General features: G+C 37.0%; 1 non-coding gene across 1 annotated transcript; it reads left to right on the top strand.

Moving 5' to 3' along the window:
* The first annotated feature begins 20,275 nt into the window (after positions 1-20,275).
* On the top strand, positions 20,276-20,382 carry LOC128567025 (U6 spliceosomal RNA). The gene has a single exon (XR_008374701.1). It is a non-coding gene; the product is annotated as a U6 spliceosomal RNA (small nuclear RNA).
* The last annotated feature ends 4,902 nt before the right edge of the window (positions 20,383-25,284 follow it).

The raw sequence follows: 25,284 nt of genomic DNA, 5'->3' as shown, positions 1-25,284 counted from the left end.
AAGAGTGTCAAAGACTAAAATCAAATATTTCAAAGTTTTATAATAGAAATATAAATAATATAATATTTATTATAGAATAGCATTGTTGATAGAACAAATTGCCAGTTTTCTTATAACCAAGGCAGTGAGCACTCTGGCTTCAAGCTGTTTATCTCTTTTTGAAATAAAACTTAAAGATATAAAATTCCTGAAATTAAAAAAAAATAATTAGGACCGCAAGTCAAATGCCTCTTTGGTACTCACTGGTACACGTATTTTCCTGTTGTTTTTGACCAAAGTAACAAATATCAGATAATTTACTATATTTCTGTGAAACAAAATCCTTCTTGTCCTTATTGGGACATTTTTAATGAAGTAAGGAATAGTTGAAAGGATAAACTAAAAGAGACTGAGATTAAGGTTGAAGGGCAAGTCACGAGCACTCCCCTCCTTTATGTACCATATCGTTTAATAAATCCTTTGTAGCACCTCTTGACTACAGGCAGTGTGTACGCCAGAATGGGAGGAGATGGGTAGGAAGGAAGGGGAAGAGAGCTAGGGAGACAGCCGGATGGGAGAAAAGGAGAACAAAACAGAAAAAAGAGGGATGGAGGGAAGAAAAGAAAGAAAAGAGAGAAGGATAGAAAGACGAGAGGGAAATAATTAACGAGTTGAAGCAAGCATTCGCCTAATGTATTTAACAGCACATCATAGAATTTGTTTTCAGCCATATGCCATATTTTAGGAAACTCTTCTAACATAATTTCAGTGTTTTTTGGTATCTTCCTTTCATTAATTCTTAACCATCTGTCTCTCTTCTAGCAGTGAGACGTACCTACTCAAAAGAATTCCTCAGAGAAATTCAAATCATCCTTTGTGTTATTTCTATCAGTTGAAATTTGAAGTGGAATCCTAATTCTTATCATTATTTTGCTTGTTTGGCAAAAGTGACTTACCCCCGAGCAGCCTCGCGGCCTCTCTGAGCTTCCCACATTCCATAGGACCATACAGTTCATCTCCTGCCCTTTGCCCTTGTGACAAAGGTTCTTGAACGGTGACGTTCACGTCATCAACTTATTTTCAGTAAACTCAAGAGTCTTCAAATAACACTCACCTTCATCTTTCAAAACTAGCTATTTTGCCATGTAGGCAGAAGTGTATTTGCATATAACGTAGCATATGTTTGAGCAAGCAGGCTTGAAAAACACCGCCTTCGGCAAACGTAACTGAAAAGTTAATAAATGACTGGAGTCGCTACTTCAGAAAATATTAAATTTATAAGAGGCAGAGATCAAACCCACATTTATTTTTTCTAATCATAAATGTACATTTATGAAAAAATAATATGCTTGTATTAAAGATGATTGATTCTACCGACAGGAAATCTATTTTATTTTTCTAATTAGTAGAGTCATGCATTTCAAACTTTTACATGCTGCTGAATAACCTGGAGGTCCTGTTAAAATGCGAATACTGTTTCAGTAGCTTTGAGGTGGGGCTAGAGAGTCTTCAATCACACCAATGTATTTGCATTACTGTTACTGAGAAGCTGTTGGTCACAGTGCTGTCTTTAAGGAGCACGGTGACAGGGTGTCCGTATGGATTATTAACCGTGTTCCTTTTAGGGTTCTATTTTCGATATTTTCCTTAGATCTCCAATAATTTATTTAGGCAAAAAAGGATTACTTGTAACACTAGGCATAGAAATACCTGGGAACTTGAATCCACGTGGACCTGCTGTCACTCCACACGAGCATGTAGGTTCCCTCTGGAGGAGACGTCTCCACGGCCCCGTCTGTGCTTCCCTGGGGCTGTGATGGGTCCTGTTCATGTACATCAGCACTCAGGTCTCTAACTTCATGGTCATGCACTCACTGCTCTCCAGCACAACAGAAAGGATAAATGTGTAGAAACTGGCCAGAAATGATTTGAGAACTGCCAATATCCTTCACTTTCTTACACATAATCTGAAACCCTTACTACCTCTGTGAGCCCAGTTGGTGCAGCAGAAATAAAGTCATAACAATGACAACTTGAATTAAAGCTTGCCTGTTGGCTCACCTCCTCCCAGGAACTGCCTTGCTGATTGGGTGAGTGCGGCAGGTTGGGTTTCCTCCTGGGTCAGTAGTCGGAACCTAAAGGCCCAGGTTTGTGTAACAACAAACACCACTCACTGACCTTTCCCATTCACAGGAGAATTTTTTTCCTTGTCAAAAATAAAAAGAAAATCATAGTGCTGCTACCATTCTGAAGCTTGAAGTTCGTTTAAATGTGATTGATTTATTGTTCAAGTGTATTTGCATTACTGTTACTGAGTAGATATTTGTTAGGGGTGATGTCTAATTGATAAAATGAAACCATCAATAAGTTGTCATGTTTTCACTCTATACTTTATCAATTAATAAACTGGAAAGCTCAGTGTCCTCACTATTTTCCCAGTGGGTTATGAAATCTGCTCTTTTCTTTATTTTCTCATTGTAAGTTGATGGTGGCTCTTGAATTACAGATGTTTTCCTTTAATTTCAACCATATGAGAACCACTGCATGTGAATAATCATAACAGAGACATTAGTAACAAAAACAACGTGAGGCAAAAGTACCACAAATCTTTCCCCTTTTGGAGGGGAGGTTTTCGTTTGATAGGGTTCATGAGAAGAATTTATAACAAAATAACATCTATTGGTGATAGATAATGTACAGATATACGTTCTCATTGGATAGTACGGTAGTTTTCTTTTTTACATATTTAACACATTCAACACCCTATTTAAAAGCTAAGAAAATCAAAAGCTATTAAACATAATGAAAAAGCCTTGTCGGGTAGGTGTATTTTGTAGCGTTCTTTCAAAAACAAAGTACATGTGAAAGAATGGGCAGTCTTTATTTTATGGCCACTGGTCGTTAAGTTACACATGTGGTAAATAGAAACCTGCCCAGGATTTCAGTTGGGCTCAATGACTACCGGGTCTTTCCTTTGGGGTTGGGGCTTACTACTATTTATCTTTGAACAATTTTAACAAGGAGATGTAATGTTATCTGAGTTTAACTATATTCTCCCCATAAAAAACATAGACACATAAACACACACATGTACAAATACACACAAATGCAATTTTTCAAGATGATATAGAACCTTTGTTGGTCCTTTTAGCTCACTTTCCGAATCAGAAATGTTCTACTGATCAACAAAACATTATGGGGAATTTTGAATATTCTGCATTATGTAATCCTAATAAGGACAATAACATCTGATGGTGATGTAAACAGAGATTTTAGGTGCTGAGAATATCAGTCACTGTTTTCGTTAGGCTGACTACGGTTTAATCCGGGGAGAAATACCCCCAATCCCCGTCTGCAGCAATAACAGAGGAGGCCTGGGCCTGCGATGAAAGGTCTGCAGCTGTGATCAATTCCAGCACTTACCACAATTCACAGACTTAAGCACACAGTAAAGATGGGATAAAAGGATTCCGAAACGTGTTGTTCCCTCTGATCACTAATCTCCTTGTTTAGTCATGAAGATTTTGATATTTTACTACTGTTTTTCCACATACTTTCTCTTGATTCCTTTCAGATACAGAGGAAAATGTCAAGTGAATACAAGAGCACTATTTTATTTTTTGTATTGTCTAAGAGAAACATTGCCAAGTTGAACTCTTTAACTCTCTTAAAGTCTGTTTTGAACAGCAATTTACATTTAAACACAGATTTACTAACTACTCTCAGCTACCTCAGCTACGGCAAATGTGCTTTAATGGCTCAGTTATGTTAATACTTTATTTGGAGACAGAGTCTTACTCTGTAGCCAAGAGTAGAGTGCTGTGGCGTCACTATAGCCCATGGCAACCTCAAAGTGTGCAATCCTCTTGCCTCAGCCTCCTGTGCGGCTGGGACCACAGGTGCACAATCTAGGTTTAGTAGAGACAGGGTCTTGCTCTTGCTCAGGCCTGTCTCCAAGTCCTGAGCTCAAGCAGTCCACTCATTTAAGTTTCCCAAAGTGCTAGGATTACAGGCACAAGCCACCACTCCTAGTCAATATTTCTTTGAATTTTGATGACTGTTCTCCCAAATAACCTAGAAGGACCTCTATTTGTGTCCCCCACTTCCTTTTTCTCCTCCTTCTCCTTCTCTTCCTCTTCTTTTTTATGGGGGGCAGGGAGATTGCATTTTAGTGAGATATGTTTCTGACCAAAGAGGATCAATGATGTTGTGATTTTAAAAAAGTAGTATTTCATGGCAAACAAAAATACAAAAAATTCAAGAAACAGAAGTTGAATACTAAAGTGGACAATGAATTACATTCTATCTTTTCCTTAAATTTCCAATAATTTATTTAGGCAAATAGGGATTGCTGTAACATTAGGCATTGAAGTACCTGGGAACTTGAATCCATGTTGACCTGCCGTCACTCCACACGAGCGTGTAGGTTCCCTCTGGAGGAGACGTCTCCACGGCCCCGTCTGTGCTTCCCTGGGGCTGTGATGGGTCCTGTTCATGTGCATCAGCACTTGGGTCTCTAACTACACGGTCATGCACTCACTGCTCTCCAGCACAACAGAAAGGGTAAATGAGTTGACTGTTTTTCCAAATTAATGACAAATTGGAAATCATAGGAAGAAATGTAATTAATGGAAAATCATAAAGTCTATGCTTAGCATAGATTGATTTTGATTCAATAAATTGGAAAATGGAAAATCCCAAAAGAAACCCAAAGGAGCATCAGTGAATATTTAGGGGTGGGGGCTGAAAATTACCTAAATGCCAAGAATAGTTTTGGCTTTGTTTCTAAGACAAAATTGGGCACACCTATTTAGTTGCGTTCCTCCCTTCCTTGCATGCCTTCCCAATGGTACTGTGTTCTAAAGTTTGTCTCTTGTAGTAACAACACTGAAAGGGAAAAATAAATATGAGAGAGTTAAGGAAGAAATGAGAGAAGGAACAGAAATGGAAGCAGGGGGTAAGGACAAAATTTGTGTGACAATATTCTAAAGAAGATCTATGGTTATGCAGTAAATACTGATGCCTCAGAGAGAAGATATTAAAATTTAATTTTAAATGATTGGTGAAAATGGAAGAAAAGGGGAAATTGTGAAGCCTATTCTCTAATAAATTAAACTGAATTGATTAAATAATAGTGTGCACAAAAAGAGACAGACTTGGAGTACACTCATACATGTAACGCTGCTCCCCAAGAACCTCGCTCTTCATGTCACAGTTTTGAAAATCTCTTTGGAATAATGATCAGACATTTTAGGTGTGAGTTTCTTACTATAGAAAAGTAAAAGATGATAACGTGGGAAGGGCAGAATCAGAGGAATATGGAGAAGCTGCATGCTAGCGGCAGAACCGAATGCAACCCTCAAACCTAAAAATAAGGTTTTAGAAGAGTAGAAACACTAAATCAAAATTATTTGAATAATGTTTAAATAAAATAGTATTTGAGAGATCAACTGGTCAGAGGTATAAAAAATAATAGTAAACAACCAAATTGTTAATTTATAGGTAGCTTAAACATTAATTTTTTTCATAATAGAGAGGAAATAAAATTAAATGTTTTTATCATTAGGAATAAAACACCTCGTAAGAGATTGTGTCCACGATCAAGAGTGAGACTCGATTATAACAGGATCGTGTAAAAAATTTAAGATGGCACCCAAACCCCTCACAGATCAAAACAAAAAACATTTTAATGAATATTTAAAAATTACAAATTAATGCAAAATATTTATGACAAATCAACATTTATCATATCATATGATATAATATGTGCGTGCAGGTGTGTGCACACGTGCACAGGTGGGCATGCATCTAGGGTTCCAGAATTAGAGCTACGAGTGCGACTTTTCCTAATGGCTTCCTCAACTTTACAACAACTATTCTACCAGTCATAGATAACTGTAACTTGACATTTTCATCACAAAAGGAAATTCCCACAGTTTGGTAATGTAATTTACTAGGTTTAATGTTTCTTACTTTTTGCCTTAAAAAAAGTAAAATGCAGTAGACATGATCAGTTCTTATCGTTTTTTATGATTTCTGATGATGAAAAACAATAGTAAGGCATTATTATATGTGTAAGAAGAAGACTTCTATTCACAGAAAATCCAAAGGAAGAATATAAGATAATTTTTTCAATTGCATTCCCCACAGATTTGATTAAAATTGAACATTAAATGTTGTTGATAGAAGATTTAATTGCTGTTTCTACGAGTGGTATTAATCCAATATTATAACAAGGCACATGTTGGCCCATCCATGAGTTCGTTTTAATTGAAAAAGACCATAATGAGGCATAAGTTGTTCTAATCAACTGAAAGAGAAATAAAACCTTAAATTAGTATTGTGGTGATAATAGTACTGAAAATATAACTCACTGGAAAGGCACATTTCTGTTCAATTATTGTTAGCAGAACTAGGATAATAGTAAAACTTCCTCCTGAAAATAAATCACTGCCTTCGTATGTTTCATGCTGATCACTGAATTATAGAAGTATCTGCATTGGGAGATAATGTGACTATTTTTCCACATTAATGTAATGGATTAATGCAAACTTAGACAATAGCATTTGCGATTTTATACGGATTACTGAAAGTCAAGTATAGCTACAATTAAGTTACTGACTAGATGATTAAAGGAAATCTAAACTATCAAGTGGTTTTCATTGACAAAATAAATCTGCCGCTAAAATAAAAATTCCACCACAAGATGAAGAGAGTTAATTCAACAATTCAAAAGCAATTATTGATTTCCTTTTGATGCCGAGTGCTGCAATAAGAACTCAGTCTGTATACATCAGTAAGGCTCTGCTTTTAGGGGCTGCACAATTTCTCACTTGATCTGTTCTTACATCCTCTGCCCGTACAACAGGCTCTTTTTCATTATTACTTTGGTAAGATTTTACTTTAGTTAATTTACAGAAGTGGCAAATTTAAAGATCCATAATTGGTGGCAAGTTGAAGGAATATTGAGGCTAAATATTTAATCAATTATGAGGAACAGAAATTCTTTAAATGGGTTATAACAGACTCAGCAAGAGCCAGAGAAAACTCACAGTATGCTTTCCCATTACATGTTTTAGAATTTTCATATTGATTTGCAAATGAATTTCTTCAGCTGGAGGCCTGGCTAACCCAGTGTTTATTGGAATACAGAATGAATACTCTCTACTAACATCTGAAAACTTTGTACATATATTTCTTACACAATGTTACACGTATATGTCTATGTGTCTATGTTTTATATGAATATGCATATGTGTGTATGTGCATGTATATTAATACGTGTCTATACAGATATTCATATATGTGTGTCTATACACATATGTATACTCACACACACACACACATATGTGGGAGAGAAAGAGAGGGAGGCCAGCAAGTCTCCTCCCTTGTATCATCTTGGAAATTTCCAGAATTAAATCTGTACGTATTTTGCTCCACACAGTTATTTTTGAAAAACAAAGAAAGTGGATTCTTTAACCCAAACTGATTACTAAATGATTGATACTCATGAAATTGTTTTCGGTATTAACTTCCATGGATGTGTTACTGTAGCTTTTGTTTTTCTAGAATTATCTCCATTCTGCAAAATGGAGTTCTACATTTTTCCCAATAATCTCCTGTACTTTGTCTCCAAGTAGAAGATAAAAACCATTTTTTTCATTTTTTTGTTAAATCATAGCTGTATATATTAATGCATTTATGGGGTACAATGTGCTGAGTTTATATAGAATTTGGAATGTCCATTTTCTACCTGTTGTAGCAGGGGCAACTTTGATTTCTGCTCTTCTAGAAACATGATTGAAGAAGATAATTTCAAGAACTGAAAGACTGAACAAGCGTACATGGCTGTTTTGTTACAAAGAGGCAATTCCATAATATTTAATTAGAAATCCATTATATCAAGAAATGGCAATGTGAAATTGAAATAGGTATTAAGGCAATGTAGGAGAAATCCATGAGGAATGCTGACATCACCTACACTTCCAATTTATCTTCCCTGCATAAGCAAAACAAAGGTTTAACTTATGTTATCTGGGACAGTCTGAATAAACCCCTGGAACAGAAGTCAGGTACTAAACAGACTAAATTATACACAAACACAGACACACATACACGTGTATTCACAAATATGTTGTGTGTGTGTGTGTGTCTCTGTACATAAGCAGTTACACACCACAAAATAACATTTCAGTCAAAGATGGACCACATAAGCAATGGTGGTCCCACACAATTATAATGGAGCTGAAAAATTGCCCCCTGCCCAGTAACATTACAGCCATGTGTGTGATGATGCTGGCACTGTCACACCTCCTGTGATCTCAGTCATCTGAAGGTCTAGCACATACAATTACACAGTGTATATACATGGACCATGGATAACTGTGTGACTGGCCAGGAATTGCATTCTACTTTTTGTCATTATTTTACAGTGTATTCTTTCTACTTAGTTTTTTTCAAAGTTAACTACAACATTGCATCAGGCAGGTCCTTCAAGAGGTATCCACAAGAAGGCGTTGTGATCAGCCTCGTATCTTCTATTGCCCCTGAAGATCTTCCACTGGGACAGGATGTGGGGTGAGAGATGGTGTATTAATAATCTTGAACCGGGGCGGCGCCTGTGGCTCAGTGAGTAGGGCGCCAGCCCCATATGCCGAGGGTGGTGGGTTCAAACCCAGCCCCGGCCAAACTGCAACCAAAAAATAGCCCGGCGTTGTGGCGGGCGCCTGTAGTCCCAGCTTCTCGGGAGGCTGAGGCAAGAGAATCGTGTAAGCCCAAGAGTTAAGAGGTTGCTGTGAGCCGTGTGATGCCACGGCACTCTACCCAAGGGCGGTACAGTGAGACTCTGTCTCTACAAAAAAATAAAAAAATAAAAAAAAAAATAATCTTGAACCTATGTAGTCTTGGAAAAATGTGTGTGTTTGTGTCTTAGTTTAACTAGTCACTCTTAAAGAGTAAAAACTAAAAAGAAAAATATAGAGGAAAGCTTATCAAATAAAATACACAAAAAAAGAAAAGACTTTTTGTGCAGCTGTACTATGTATTTGTGTTTTGAGCTAAGTGTTATTTCAAAAGAGTTAAAATATAGAAAAATAAAAAGTCTAGAAGTTAAAATGCTATGATAAATTTTGGTTAATTTATTATTAGTGATAGAAAAAAATAATATGTTTAATATAATCCCTAAGTGGTATTTATAAAAGTGATGTTCAGTATTGTTCTAGGCCTTCACATTGACCTGTGACTCACTCATTGACTTGCCCAGACCAATTTCTGTCCCTGCAATGTCCACTGATGCTAAGTGCCTTATACAAGTATACTAGTTTTTATTTTTAGATCATAATTTACTCTACCTTTTCTATATTTATGTTTTGATGCAAAACACTATTATTATGCAAATGCCTATATATTCAGTATAGTAACACGCTGTGCAAGTTTGTAACCCCCGAGCAACAGGCCAGCCCGTACAGTTTAGGAGTGCAGCAGCCTCCAGCATCTTGGCTTCTGTAAGTACATTTTGCTGTGATGTTTGCACAAGGACAAAGTCACCTAAGGAACATACTCCTTTGGTTGATCAGTGCCTAACTGTACCAAGGCTCATCACTTAGTATTTCTAGAATTTTAATTCAATTTATTCAAAAAAATGTTTATTCTAGTTCAAACAATTACATCCACTTTCTTTAGGGCATTTATATTTATTTTTATGCCAATTGCATAACATTTTTCCTCATATCCACATTATAGTTGGAAAATGTTTCAAGTAAACCATATACTTAATTCCATTATCCTTGGCAAATGTGAGGTGTTTGAAACTGAAACTCATTGTTTCATCAAGCGTAGAACTTATAGTCTATCCTAGAGAGGTGTAAGTCTTGTCCATACTTCCTGGAGGTCTAAAGTTTGCCCTGGTTTAAGTCATTGTGGAGTGGGGAGAATGATATGTAAAACAAAAAGAGTGAGGCTGACAGGGCATTATATAGAATTATGACGTGGAGTGATAATTTTAAAACTCTTTGACAATGCTATAGTGTTTTATAAAACAATTTCATACAGCCCAACAGTCTTCTCATTTGTAGAGTTCAGCCTAAGAATGGGAAGGTTACCACATCACAATTCTGTGTAATAAATTTTGTAACCAACTGGGAAATGGTTCATTCTTAGTTGATCCCATAGTGGACAGTTTCCATTTATGGCTAAAAATGGAGGATAATAAATTGTTTTGATCTAGTTTTTCTGAGTTTAAAGTGTATAATTTATTGTGTTTTTTTAGACCCGTAGAATAACTTCTCTTTTTTTTTTTTTTTTGTGGTTTTTGGCCAGGGCTAGGTTTGAACCCACCACCTCTAGCATATGGGACCGGTGCCCTACTCCTTGAGCCACAGGTGCTGCCCGAATAACTTCTCTTGATTCTACTTAACCCTCTTCCCTGAGGAAAAGAAATTCAGTCAGAGTTGGAAGTGGACGCTGGGCCTGGACAGAGACTTGTGTTTTCTAGGATGCTAGCTCATTCCATACTGCCAGCCTGGGTGGTCATCTTTAATATGGACATTTTTCTAAGGAAGTAGACCAAAACCACTAAACATATTTGCTCCATGAGCTAAACCACAATAAAACAGAGGTCTCCTGTGGATAGCTTTCCTCACCCTTTGAATATGGCTCATTCTTATTTTATTTCCATAAGAAACAAACGCCCTTTGGAAATTTTCTCTTTGAAGTTTCAGTGCAGTTGTGTGGGTGTGTGAATGCCTGTGTATCCAAAATAGAATTACATGCAAGACCCTGATTAAATGATGAAACGCCCATTTCTCCAGGACGGGTATGTGTCCTCAGAGAGTTGAAGCATGCTGGACGTTCAGAATACAGCTGGCTGATCACTCATCACCTGCCTACTGTAAATGTGAAGGCATGAAAGGGGGAGGGGAAGGATTTGGAGGTGTTATAAAGAAGTAATAGTCAGATTCCAGAAAGGAAGTGTTGTTCTAGATGTCTACTTGAAATAAAAGTCTAGTTTTGATGGCTTTCTTCCAGTTCTAACCACTCAACACCGTTTCGGAGGCTGGAACTAATCCTGCCCTCCCTTTTCTTCTTTCACTGAAGGTAGCCTGTTTCCCATTCAGCTTCGGCTGGAAACAGGCACCTTCTTTACATCAGGTGGTCTTTACATCAAAGACCTTACATGTCACATCAAAGACTATTCCATCAGAGGAGTGGAACAGTCACTTGTGCTCCTGGTTAGCAAGGAGCCAACCACAGGAGCACTGTGATCTGATGCCGCCCAGCTACCTTCAAGACAAGAGGGCTTCCATCACCACATTACCCTGCAACATATACACACAACCAACATTATGATTTTCTTTCTTTTTTTCTTTTTCTGAATAACCCTGAGAAGTAAACAGAGGATTCCAGATATTATCTGGACATCTATTGCTGCAGGTTATCTGGGCAGAGGTTTCTCTTTTATTATTTGATAGGTGTAACTATATATCTAAGATCCATATCTATTTATCTCTGTGTCCCTAATGTGTAAAACTTTTCATTTCTCAAAACACAGGAAATGTATTTTAGTTTGATATATTTCTCTGAAATGTGTGTACTACCTTAGGTTAAAGTCATATGAAATGTGAGTTCAAGGTAAATGTCATACTAGCTTATTCTGTGAAATTCAAGAACTGCTCTCTCAGCTGCCTCATTGTCCCAAATAGAAAGAAGCTGGTCATGTTCCCAGTCAGTACACAGGGGGGAGATTGCCCTGAAGCTGTGCTATGAGAAGAGAATACAAAGGCCTTCTGCCTATGGAACAGGACAGACAATTCTAACAACCAACCACGCGTAGGGGTAACTCATCACTGGCAATTTTAAAACCTAAATGTAAAATTAACCTAATGCACCTATAATAGCCATTGTATGCATTGCCTTGTTTAAAGCAAAGAAAGGTATTTATAAGTTAAACATTAAGTATTTTAAATAACTATAATTAGAATACATGTTCACACACAGCTTTTTAAAATGGTATTTTATTCCATTGTATATATTGGTCTTTATAAACCCGAGGTGGATATGTGTATAGGTACCTATGTAAAGTGTGGGAATTAGACACGTTTATATCATTTAACTTTACAATAAATGTGGACGGGAACTCCAATAATTTGAGAAGTTAGATCAATTTTAAAATAACTATATGTTCTACAAAGAGTAAGTCAAATAGTAAAATCCTCAAGTTGGTTTATTTTGTCACAACAAGAACCAACACTTTCTTCCCACGTCTTCATCCACTACCAAAAAAAAATGGACAATTTGGATCCTCCTAAGATACCAGGAACAGCGTGGTGGTTGGTGACGCTGCACGGGGCTCAAATCAATCCCCTTCAGTAGGAGGCGACTGGGGTGGCGGGACGCATCTCCCTGTCCAGTGGATAGGGTGGCTCAGGGCAAAGACTATTTAATTATTGTCGATGGTGGTGAATCGACTTGAGCTCCATCTGCCCATCTGCATCCGGTGGTCACAGCTCTCACAGGGCTGCGCCGTGTTTTTTCCTGACCTCTTCCAGAACTGGCGGGGTAGAATGATTTTAAGTCACTTCAACACAGATCCTTGGGCTGGTCTCAGGGTTTGCAAATCACAGTCTATCGAGCAACTGTTACATAATCATGTGACCTTGTGCACAACCAGTTTTCTTCTGCAATCAATCCACAAGCATCAAAACAGCCCTGAGGATGCACCGCAGACTCTTCCTCCGTCAACGCCCCACCCTGCCTGGCTTCTAACGGACTCCACCTGCGCCTCCGTGATCCAGGGAAATCAACGCCGGAGAAGAGCAAGGAAATAGTCATAATAGTCCCACTTATTGAGAATAGCGCTACTTCTGTCTAAATTAAGTGTGTAATTGGCAAGTCTTATTTATACTCTCCTAGGGATTAGCTTTATTGATCTAATTAGGGAGAAGCTCCAGCGTGACGCGCCAGCCACCCTGACGGTGCTGCAGCTGCCCGCAGCTCTATCTTTAAACCAAGACAATGACACGGGGGTGGGGACACTGGAGGGTGGCCTAAACCTTGGCTCTGTCACTAAGAGAAGCGTCTGCAAGTCCCAAGGGCAAGTTCTTCTTTTTTTTTTTAATTTTATTTTTTTATTAATATTAAATCACCATAGCTGTGTACATTAATGCGATCATGGGGCACCATACACTGGTTTTATAAACAGTTTGACACATTTTCATCACATTGGTTAACATAGACTTCCTGGCATTTTCTTAGTTATTGTGTTAAGACATTTATATTCTACATTTACTAAGTTTCATATGTACAGTTGCAAGATGCACCACAGTTCTGATGGGAGGATGGGTCCAGAGCTTAGATCTGCCCTTCTCATCTGTAAGGGCAGAAAGGAATTTTCAGTATTTTATTTTGAATAAAAAGTCGAATTCTATTCTTAATGAATGCTATATATATTAGCAGGAGACATTTTTAAAATTATATAAATGTTCCTCAGCCTTATATAACTCAATTTTACCTGGAAATATAAGTGCCTTTGCTTTTGTACTTAATTTTAAATGTCTCCTTTTTTCTTCTTTCATTCAGATCACAGGTACCTGAAGGATTTCTAAGAAACATGGCAGTTCCTCTTTATAAGTCAATGTGGTAAATGATCAGCAGACTTTGAACTCTGAAAACAATTAGATAAAATGGGCAAAGATATCGTTTTCTCTAGTGTAATCGCTGCTCACACAGAGCGGGTCAGAGTGTATTGACACAGTTATTAGTGTAGTTTCTGTGAACACACGTGATAGCGTTTGGTGCTCACAGTCCATTAAGACAGTCTTACTGATTTATCCCTCAGCAATGATGAACATCATGGACGCTGAGTCAATATTTTGAAAAAGATTAGAGGATAAAGTACCAACCTTTCATTTTTAAGATGGCATCAGTTTTGAGCTATGATTCAAAGACGCTAGCCCAGAATAAGTACAACTGAAATTCAAAGTATATTTTGGTGCTGCTAAGATGATGAAATTAATTGGCTGAGGTTAAAGAAGTTGTGTGCAATTAAACAGAATGGAAAAAAATACTCAGCTTGTAAGATCTTAATGAGGACTTCTGGCATTTGAAAATGTTATATCCAATATAAACATGCATTTGTTTTTATCACTTTTCAAATATATGTGTGCATTCCTATCTCTGAAGGATATAAAATTTATTAACAGCTAATTTGATTACATATGAAAGCTCTTCTATAATAATATACTTCATTTTCTCTTCATGAAGCAGTTTCATTTTTGTTTATGTGCAAAATAACATTTTTTCTTAGAATTATGGTGAAATTCTCCGATATTTATATGATCTAGATGAAATTCAGAAAAGAAATCCTTTTTAAAATATTCCTACTATAAAAGTGTAGCTCACACAACCCCCTCCCTCTCTCCATATACACATACATATGCTTAAAAGTCTATTTCTATCTTTCATTTTCTTTTCTCCATTTTATTATGAAATGTACAGTTGGATTGAGAGAATCTTTTACTTAAATGACTTAGTATTTTTCTTTTCTAATAAATAAACTGTGTATACAATATGAACATATTAGATCTATTACATAATCTGATAGCTCATTAGAAAAAAGCAAAAGTATAAATAAATACATATAGCACATTGTGATAAATTATAAAAGTGTACAATGTAACCAATCATTTGTACTCTCATATTAATGTGAAATAAAAAAATAAAAATCATTTACAAGTGCCCATTTCTGCATATATGGGTCAGCATCTCCTGGTAAACACCTTACACTCCACAATACAAACCCCCATAGCAAAGAATTATCAACCAAGTGTGAATCTTGTAGAACTTCAGAAACGCTGACGGAGTTTTAGGATACAGGTTGGTTCTTAATGGGTTGCACAGAGAACTTGATTTAGGGAAATACAAAATTAATAAAAGAATATCAAGCCTGAGAAAATAATCTAATAACTATAGCAATTTCATATTTTGGAATATATAGTATATGGAAAAAATGGAATAATGTACAAGATCTTAAAAAATAAAAGCAGAATAAAGTGTTCTTAAATTGCATTGCATATATGGATAGTGGATGAAAATAATAAGAAAAGAATGTACGGCACAAAAATGGGACTTGAAGATCAGTGCAACCTGGTTCTTTGTACCTCAATGAATCCCTATTGTCACAGCCCACCGCTGCCACCACTTATCTGTCTGGGCCCCAGACTGGCCAGGTCTCGGCCAGCTTATCCAGGTTCCAGACGTGAACCGCTGTGCTGTCTAGGGCTATTCACTCTAGCCAGAGAGAGAGAAAGAGTCTTTGAGAGAAAGAAGCAGTCTCAATGAAAGAATAGGTCTTAGCAGCCTTCCGCAGACAGACACGGTGCAGGCGTTCTGCAGGCAAGAGAAGCGAATGAGTCAGAGTAAGCGGGTCCATGCTAGAAGGGCATGCTCCCCGACCGCCTGCTCCTGCTTCTACTGATAGAGGTGACCTGATGGTTACTTGCACCAGAGATGTAGAGACTGCCAGTCACTGATACTCTGGACTCGAGAGCTCCCCCCTGGTAAGAGAGCCGAATCCCTCCCCATGTCCTTTTCAGCAAGGTGACCATTATCCAGCTACCAGTGTTTCTTTTAACTCTTACTCCTCCTAGCCATAGGCTATATGGCTGCTACACGCCAACAATAAAAAAAGAGAGACTTGAAGAAATCTACACAAATTATGATAGATATTAACCAGAAATAAAAGGAATACATAGAAGTATGATATTTGATGATATCAGATAAATCATGGCTAAACGAAATTTGATCTTGCACAGGTCAACAATAAAGAGGAGGAATTATGAAGATATAATTGACAGACTCATTCAATCAAAGGCAAGAAGGACCCTGTGTCTGTGGCACCACTGGGGGAGTTGTCATTGACAGGCTCGTCTGAAAGCAGTGAATTACTCTGAGCTTCCTTCTAGCCCTGGCAACTCAGCACCATGAGAGCAGGCTCAGCGTCCTCCATTCCTCCTCCTCCCACCAACGTATCGGTGGACACATTACTTATTCTCTGCAAGGAAATCTCGTTAGAAAGAGAAAGCAGCAATGTTTTATTCAAGATTTTTCTGTATAGTATTTTCTTTGGATACTGGTTTTGCAAGTTTCGAAATCACAGCATAAAATGTCCTCTGCTCCCAAACATTCTTACCTCTGTTCTATTCTATTTGATCACAATTAGCATCATTTTGGTGTTAACCTGATTAAAATAATATGTTATTGTAACTCATATGAAATAATGTAGTTTCAACTAATAGATGAAGAAATTAGAGATAGAGTTTATTAAAAAGAGGGAGGAAGTGAGGGAGAGAGAGAGAGAGAGAGAGAGAGAGAGAAAGAAATATGGTGAGAATTTTTTTCTCTTCCAGCTCAGTGTATTACTTTTTCTATACATCACGTTGAAACCTTTATTAGCAACATGCTGTCCCCATCCAGTATGTCTCAGGCTAAATCACTATTTTTACCTCTTACCAAGCCTCAGTTTCCTCTTTGTTTTGCAGCCCTCATCCCTGAACATATTTGAATAAAAGATGCCTAGTTTAACCCAGACCTTCTCAAAAGCTAATGTAGATAAGAATTACCTGGAGATCTTGTTAAAATTACTGATTTTGATTCTGTAAGCAAAGGGTAAGCTGATCTTTTTTTTTATGTTTAGGCAATGATGATGGTGCTGGACTAACCCGTGTGCATTTTGGGGGTAGCAAGGATTTAACCCTTTCAAAGAGTATGCTGATTCTGCTATTCTGTTACTCAAGTGAATTAATAATTAGAAAATATTGGGTGGCACCTATGGCTCAAGGAATAGGGTGCCAGTCCCATATACGAGAGGTGGTGGGTTCAAATCTGACCCCGGCCAAAAACTACAAAAAAAAAAAAAAAAAAAAAAAACAACTTATAGAAAATATTGTCCAGGGACTTATTGTTAAGTAAGTAGAGACTATGTCTCTTAACTATTTTAATTTTTTGTTGCTTGTTTGTATTTTTATTAGTTAGAGATTTTTCTGGGACAACTGTATTCTGACGATTTTCATCCCAATGAAAATGAAATGGCGGGATGGGGGAAGGCGAATCCTGGATCCTCTGCGTCATTTGCCTCCTCCCAAATGCAGAGCTGAGCAATAATCAGATAGCCAACCGTGCTTTCCTCTCCTTCCTCCAAGTGAGTATCCTTAGTCATCCCAATGTTCTGAGCCCATTTTATTACTCTTCAGGGGCAGAAATTGTTACTGACTTAAAATCCACGGACCACTTCCATTTGCTCATACATAATACATAAAGAAAGCCTGTTCTCATCTATGATTTCAGAGACATATTTATCAATACATGTGTCTGTCTCTCAAGAAAGAGGTGAATGATTAGGCTCACCTTCAATGAAAGAGATTTCATAGTATCTTAATACCCTTAGCATCCAGAAAAAATAAAAAAATAATTTCACAAAACTGGTGCTAGAAATTTTTGCCCATTTGAAAACATAACACTTTCATTCGGCAAACACTATCCCTCCCGATTTGGTTCTCCAGGGAGTTATATATGAAGAAAGGTGATCAAAGGACTCTGGAGAACACAGCCCCACATAGCCAGCACAGACCGTAAAGAGATTGTTAAAAATGTAAAAGTCATTATTTGGTTAGAGGATGTAGAATGTGAAAAAGGTCATTAAAATATTGGCAGAAATATGACTTTTCTATGTTTTGAAAATCACATAGTTTACATCAAGTTTGTCCAAAATAGCCACCTGTTTCCTTTTTTTTTCTTTCTTACCAACAAATTTGCGCTTATAATCCTGCCTTCATTTGGTTTCACTTTTGTTGTATTTATCTCAATTCAACTTTAACCTCATAAAAAATGCTGCACAGATTCAATAACTTCAGCTTTATGTGTGTTCACTCCTATCTTTAACTTCATCCCCAAGTATTATTTGGTAAGTAATAAATAATTTATTCTTTCTAATCCAATGTTCTGTATGTGTTAGCTATTCTAACTCATGTTAAAACACAATTAAAAAAACTATTCTTGCCTTCATGAGCTTTCCCTGTCAATGACTAAAGAGCCCTATGTTCTGTTAGATAGTGTTGAGGCCCATTAAGAAAAAGAAAATATTTACAGGTGGAAGGCATGCCAAGGTCAAACTGAGACCTGTAGAAAATTGAACTTGAAAGACAATTCCATGCAGAAGGAACAGCCAGTGCAAAGTGCTCAGGTGAACAGCTACAGAACCAGCAAAAAAATGAAAGGTCGAGGCAGGGAGGGCTCAGAAAACTGTCAAGACTTGTCATCTACAGAGAGGAGGGAAGTCATCCAAACTGAATTCAGCAGCCCTCCAGAAGAAAAACAAAATATGCTTAAAATTAATAATATGGGCAAAATGTAGAATTTGTCATCTTGAAGGAATCCTCAAAGTTTGGGCATTAAAATTTGCATAGTAGGATAGACTCCACTGTATATGTTTCATCACCATAGCACTTTGATACAGGGTTTCACTGTCACCTTTAGCCTACGGAACCGTAAGAGCTAACTGGTGACACTGTGGGTCACTGCAGTGTTGGCACTTTCCTAATACCGTCTCCTTTAACTAAATCCTAAGGACTAGCCAGGCAGATGGAACAAGGGAAAAGGGCCAACTTATTTCTTCCTTTTAAGTTCACAATTCTAGGTCTGAGTACAATGGAGAAAAACTTTGGAAAGACACGTGTTCAACCTTCTTACATTTTTCTTTTAACACTCCACAGGGTGGGGTGGGTGGGGAGGGTGAGGGAGGGGTACTGATAGCAACTGAGCCAAACCTTGGAAAGACCATCTGTCACCAGGGCCTGGAGCCAGGGAGAGCCAAGGAAGCACCTGGAAACACCCAGGCTGACTTCAAATGAGAACTGATGCTCACCTGTGCTGAGCAGGCATCGACCACATGTCCAGCTTAGTAATTACACACTGGGGATGGACTAGTCATAGTAGTCAGCATGCTGGCAGTCATTATCCTCCAAGGCTGGCATCATATTCCTGTGCCATAAGGCTTTATTCTGTGCTGACCAGAGCCTCACATACAGACAGCTATCCTTTGAAATCTCCTACAATGCTATGTCCACAGGACAAGGTAGTACCCTGGCACCTTGAGGCTTGTTGGTTGAATGAAAAAGGAATCCACACACTGGCCAAGTTAAAACAAAATGGAACCACCTCCAGGTTCAAGCTTCTTACTATGTGGGGCAGGAGTGAAATTCAGCCCTGCCTCACTTCCTCACACCGTACTTCCTGCACATTCACTATCCAAGGGATATAGTACCACAGGCTTTCCAATCCCGGTCTTTCCGTGGTGCCACCTGACTCTAATGACACATTACTAATTTTTTAAATTTATTTATTATTAAATCATAGCTGTGTACATTAATGCAATCATGGGGCACCATACACTGGGCTCCATGCCTTTAGCTCATTGGTTAGGGCGCTGCCACATACACGGAGGCTGGTGGGTTTGAATCCAGCCCAGGCCAGCTAAACAAAAATGACAACTGCAACAACAAAAAAAATAGTCAGGCGTTGTGGCGGGTGCCTGTGGTCCCAGCTACTTGGGAGGCTGAGGAAAGAGAATCACTTAGGCCCAAGAGTTTGAGGTTGCTGTGAGCTGTGACTCCTCGGCACCCTACCAAGGGTGACATCATGAAACTTTGTCTCAAAAAAAAAAGTAGTTTTTAAGTGATAATAGTTTTTAAAGTGATAAATCTACAGAGACTTTATCCACAGAAATTGTAACCTCTTTCATAATAAGTCCCATCATTGTACTTCCCTGATCAATATACTAAATCTGACCGTTAAGTGCACATGCGTGCCACCCTGTGCTATGTGGCAGTGTCTTGCTGAGTGGTGCTCCTAATGGTGGTTGCATGTTTTTATGTGTTGCCTGCTGGCGGCTTTGAAGGCCATTGCAGAACACAAGTCCCAGGATTGCTTTGAAGGGTGGACTTGGTGCCGGCATTGGTGCATAGCTTCCCAAAGGGTGGCTGGGAGGTGACCGCAGTAGTATATGGCAATGAGGTAGGGAGTGAGTTTTCTACAACAGGTTCGCAGACTTAATTGTTAGCCCTCCTCCAGAGATCAGTAAAATAACAACTACAACAAACATAAGCAGCATTTGTGAAGCATCTAATATGTGTTAGGCGAGGTTCTACACACTCACCATGAATTCCTCATCTTATCACACTTTTACCCTCACTTTTATGCCTCAGTCACGCTAGCCTGCTTTAGGTTTCTTGAAAGTGCCAAGTTTGTGCTTGCTTCGGCAGCACATATACTAAAATTGGAATGATACAGAGAAGATTAGCATGGCCCCTGCACAAGGATGACACCCAAATTCGTGAAGCGTTCCATATTTAAAAAAAAAAAGAAAGTGCCAAGTTCATTGCTGTTGTAGGGATTTTGCACGTGTGAAACAATATTTCTTCACAAGGCTTTCTTTCATCCTTCCTATTTCAATTCAAACTTCACCTAATTGTGAGATCCTTTCTACTACCCAAAACTATCTCTTCTATTCTGGTTACTCTATGTCATATGACCTCATTTTATATATTTTTTCACTTTCCTTCTGACTGTGTGAAACTCTGTTTTATGTATTATCTGTCTGTATCATCAACTAAATCAATCTTCTGAGGACATACATCTCTAGAGAGTAGAGATGTATGTCACAATTCTATGTCACAATTCTATTTATGACAATCAGGGAAATTTAATTGGAGACAACACAAATGCCACTTCACACCCACTAAGATGGCTACAATCAGTAGAATGATATTGACCAGTAACAAGTATCAGCGAGGGTAAGAAAAAGTACAACGGTCACACAATGTCTCTGGGAGAGTAAAATGGTACAGCTGGTTTGGAAAATAATCTAGCATTTCCTCCACAGTTTAAATATAGAGTGATCAGATGACTCAAAAACTTTTCTCTTAGATTACATTCTCGGGAGGAATGGTAACCTCTGTTAGCATTGTGTGTGATCAGATGACTCAAAAACTTTTCTCTTAGATTACATTCTCGGGAGAAATGGCAACCTCTGTTAGCATATCTACAACTTGTGTGTAGATATCAGGTCAACATTCATCATACAGCCGAACAGTGAGGACTGGTCCAACTCTCCATCAACTGATGAATGTGTAAACAAACGGTGGTGTCCATACAAGGTTATATTATTTGGCAGGTTAAAAAAAAGTACTGGTACATGAAACAGCATGGGTAAACCCTGAAAAAACTACGCTAATTGAAAGAAGCTGGTCACAAAACACCACATATCGTTGTGAACTCATTTGTTTGAAATATCCCCAATTGGCAAATCCGTGGAGACCGGCGTAGATTAGCAGCAGTGCAGGGTGAGGAGGAAGGAGGGTGGGGGGAAATGAGAAGTGACTGTTAATGAGAATGGGGTTTCTCTGGGGGACTTTGAAGATTTTCTAAAATTAATTGTGGTAATGGTCACACAACTCGGAATATACCACAAAACATTAAACACTAGAGAGGTGAAATGTATGTTGTGTGAGTTGTATCTCAGTACAGGTATAATAAAAAGAGGATTACAGGGGGAAAGTGGACTTTCTTCCTCATCCCTTCACCGTAAGGGAAGGAAACACGTTTCCATCTTCTTTTTGATAATGTTTGTCTTCTCAGTGAAAATACCCTTCCAGGGGAGTGATCAGTACGAGAACCTAAAATGTAGTTATTTCAGAAAATTTCAGTTAAAGCATCATTAACTACATTCTAATTTAATTTCAAAATAATGAATTAAAAATAGCCTTTTTAATATATAACCAAACACAGGTATACTATTTTGCATCATGTCTGTATTAGTTTTCATGATATCTTTAGGTCATTGTTTATCTGATTTCATCAAGGCATTTAAGAATCTTTAGGATTCTATGCTATACATCAGCTTAAGTTTGCCTGAATGGAAAATCACTCCAGTCCTGCAACAAAACATAATCCAAATGACGTGTTCTGTGTATAGGTTGGTTTCATTGGACATCTTGAACTGCTTTCAAACATTTGAAGGTGAAGTACCAAATGCCCCTTTTGGAATTATTTTGCCCTTGATTTTTACAACCTTGTGTATTTTAACGGAAATTTAATCCATATGTTTTTGGTTCATTTACACTTAAGTCATCAAAACACCGGGTCATTTAGGGTGATTTGATATCCATGAAGACTGTTGAGACTTTCTGATAATCCGTTAGAGCACTTGAAAAAAAGAACAAAAAAGAAAGGAAAAAGAAAGAGAAACCAGGAAGTTTTGCTTTTCTCAAAATAAACTAAAATCCCTGGGAATTCACTTTCCGTGTGTTCTGAACTTCTCCAAAGAAGTGTTCTCATCTCTAACAGGGAAAAAGACAGGAAAGTTGGTGGGGCCTACTCTCCACAAGGAAAAGCCTGGACGCTCCTGATGACACGCGGTCCGTGTATTATTCGGAGCACATTTTACAACACTCACAGGATGTTAGACCTTTTCATTAGGATGAAAACTTCTAAAAATGTTAATTTGTGTTAATATGGGCACTGTTACTTGTCAAATTTTATGTTTCCATGTTTGAATGCACTACAACTTTCTCTACTATTAAGCATTTTACTGCGCTTTACTTGAAAAGTCCTCTGTAATCCTTTTACATTTATTTTTCACATAAACTGTTTTCTTTACAGTTACAAAAAATTACCATGCATTTTATATATCACTGATTCTATAAAAATGCTTTCTGTACTTGGTTATACTCACAGGAGACATAATACCACTAAAGTTATACGAGAACATAGTTTTGATATAAAATAGTATATTTTATAAAGTTAGTGTTTTTCTTTTAGCCCATATTTTTTCATAGTTAATCAAGTTTTTCTCTTGATTAATCATCTAAAATAAAGTTGAATTAATTAACTTCAAGTCTTAAATTTTCTACCTTATCCCACTTTTCCAAAAAGAAATATCAATATTTAATCTTGCATTCACTTTGTTCCATATGGAGTGTAATCATTTCAACCCAAAGGTTCATTTGAGGATCAGTTTTCATTTTTGAGAAGGTTACTTGATCTGAAAATTAATAGCCAGATTTTATATATTATTATTTTCTATGTAGATCCCGTATGGTATGCTCCATGGGCTGGAAGGATATTTTTTCTGAAGTATATTCTCAAGTCTTTTTCTATTGAATATCATTCAGAATTTATCGAGTATCTAAAGAATGTTTACTCTTTACAATTTAACTTTAATGTGAAAAGTTAAAGGAATTTTGTTTTGTTTTGAATAATTAAAATTGACATTAAATGTTCAAATGATAATCATAATGTTGAATCAAGCAGAAATGAATTCTATTTTTATGTAGTTTTTTTGAAGTTCTGTTAAAGATGCACTCTTTCATGGAAAGGACTTTCACTACTTGAAGGTTATCAATAATCTCAACATGTACACCAGTTAACCTTTGCCCTTATCTGTGTGTGAGTAAAAAACATCACAACTGTTTCTCAAAAATACACAAAAACATTGCACTCAGAAGAAACAATTAATTGTTTAATGCTATTATGAAAAAATGGTTACTTCAACCATAAAGAGTTAGGTTTTTCTAAATGTGATAGAACCTAGGATCATGAAAAAGCATGGTGTTTCAGAGATGGTAAAATTTGTAGTTACTATAGTTCACCAAATACTTTCCTATTGAATGAAGAAATAAATCCATTATCTTTAAACTGTTAGGGCGTATGTTAGGAAAGTTTCATTGAAATGACCATTTCCAAACACCTCCTAGTTGGTCTAATGTAGCTTTTCTCATAATAATAATGCCTTAACTATTTATTTATACTGACTGGTTTTCTATTTTGTTTTTGTAATATTAGGACCATGAAAATTTAATTACATATAATAATCTAGTGGGTTGAGTGTGGAAGACTGAATAACTGGTCACTTTCTTTTCTTTAATAGAATTTATAGTCTGAATGAAGTCCTCTTCCTCAATGTAAAATCTCTACCTAACATGTAAACCTTTTAATTTTTTTTTTTTTTACAGATGATATCAGTATTTCTTTCACCAAATCCGGGCATGTGGAGTCTACCAGAAATATAATACATAAACCTCGATAGCAAACAAATAGCACTGAGTATTTTTCACCATTTATGAGCTATATAGGATATCATTTACATTAAATTAAATGAATAGCACATTAAGAGGTATATCCCCAAATGGCCAGATGCCTGGTCAACAGTGTGTTTAACCCAAGCAGCATCATTTAACATTCAGCCCTTAGGTGTTTGCCAGTTGGCTGGTACACATAAAAATAAAGGCGAGACAGTAATATGAAATTCTTTTAACTTCCTACATCTTTTCAGAGACATTTTGCTATTATGCTCCAATGGTGTTTGAGCAATCCCTTTCCCTTCATATATATATTTTTTCTCTGAACACTTGTTAGTCATAATGCATTCATACATAATGAATACTTGGTCAGTGGGAAAGACCATGCTGATTTCTGAAGCTACTTAGCCTTTATTTAATAAGTTTTAAGTTTAAGGTGGGATTTCATTTATTCATTTGAATTTTCAGTGTATATAATCAAATAATGGTATTAACTTGTTTTATGTAAGTAAGAATTATATATGAAATGTGTCTATTTTATATTTCTCAAATATTATCTCTCATAGAAATACCTTATGAATGTGTATTATAATATAAATATTTATAAAGTTTGAAACCTTTTGTTATAGTAGTTTCCTTGGATCCAATATTAAAAGAAAAGCTATTTTGCATTATTTTAATATGTGGGGAAAATTAAAAAAAAAAAGTAGTACTATATTTATTTTCCCACTCCATTTATGTACATATTTAAGAGCTTATCTAATAATGAATTCTTAAACTGCTTTGTGAAAATAGGTTTTTCTCTTCTGATAGCTTTGCCTTTTGCCGCCCGGCCTGCGCAAATGGATCCATGTTTTCTGCAAGCTATTTGTGAATGTGTGAGCCATCTGCAGCTGAGTGATTAGTGAGGTGCAGGAATAGGTATCCGGTGTTTGGTCCCCATTGGCCATTTATTTCTGTTTTATTGTTTTAATTATAAAGAATCATCTTCATTGTGACTGTTCTACAGCATTTGTATGTGAAATTGTACCCTTAAATTTTCATGTACTTTTAAATGGCACTATAATTTTGAGAGATATTAATCGGAGATGAATTCGGGGCATCACTACACATCGTCAGTATAGGTTTGAGCTGCACAGTGGCACCAAAAGTGGAAGTTACACTTCAATGTTAACTG

Source organism: Nycticebus coucang, chromosome 15 (assembly GCF_027406575.1).
Source record: "Nycticebus coucang isolate mNycCou1 chromosome 15, mNycCou1.pri, whole genome shotgun sequence".
Lineage (NCBI taxonomy): Eukaryota > Metazoa > Chordata > Mammalia > Primates > Lorisidae > Nycticebus > Nycticebus coucang.
The sequence above is the reverse complement of the archived record's forward strand: the minus strand, read 5'-3'. Positions and strand labels throughout refer to the sequence as shown.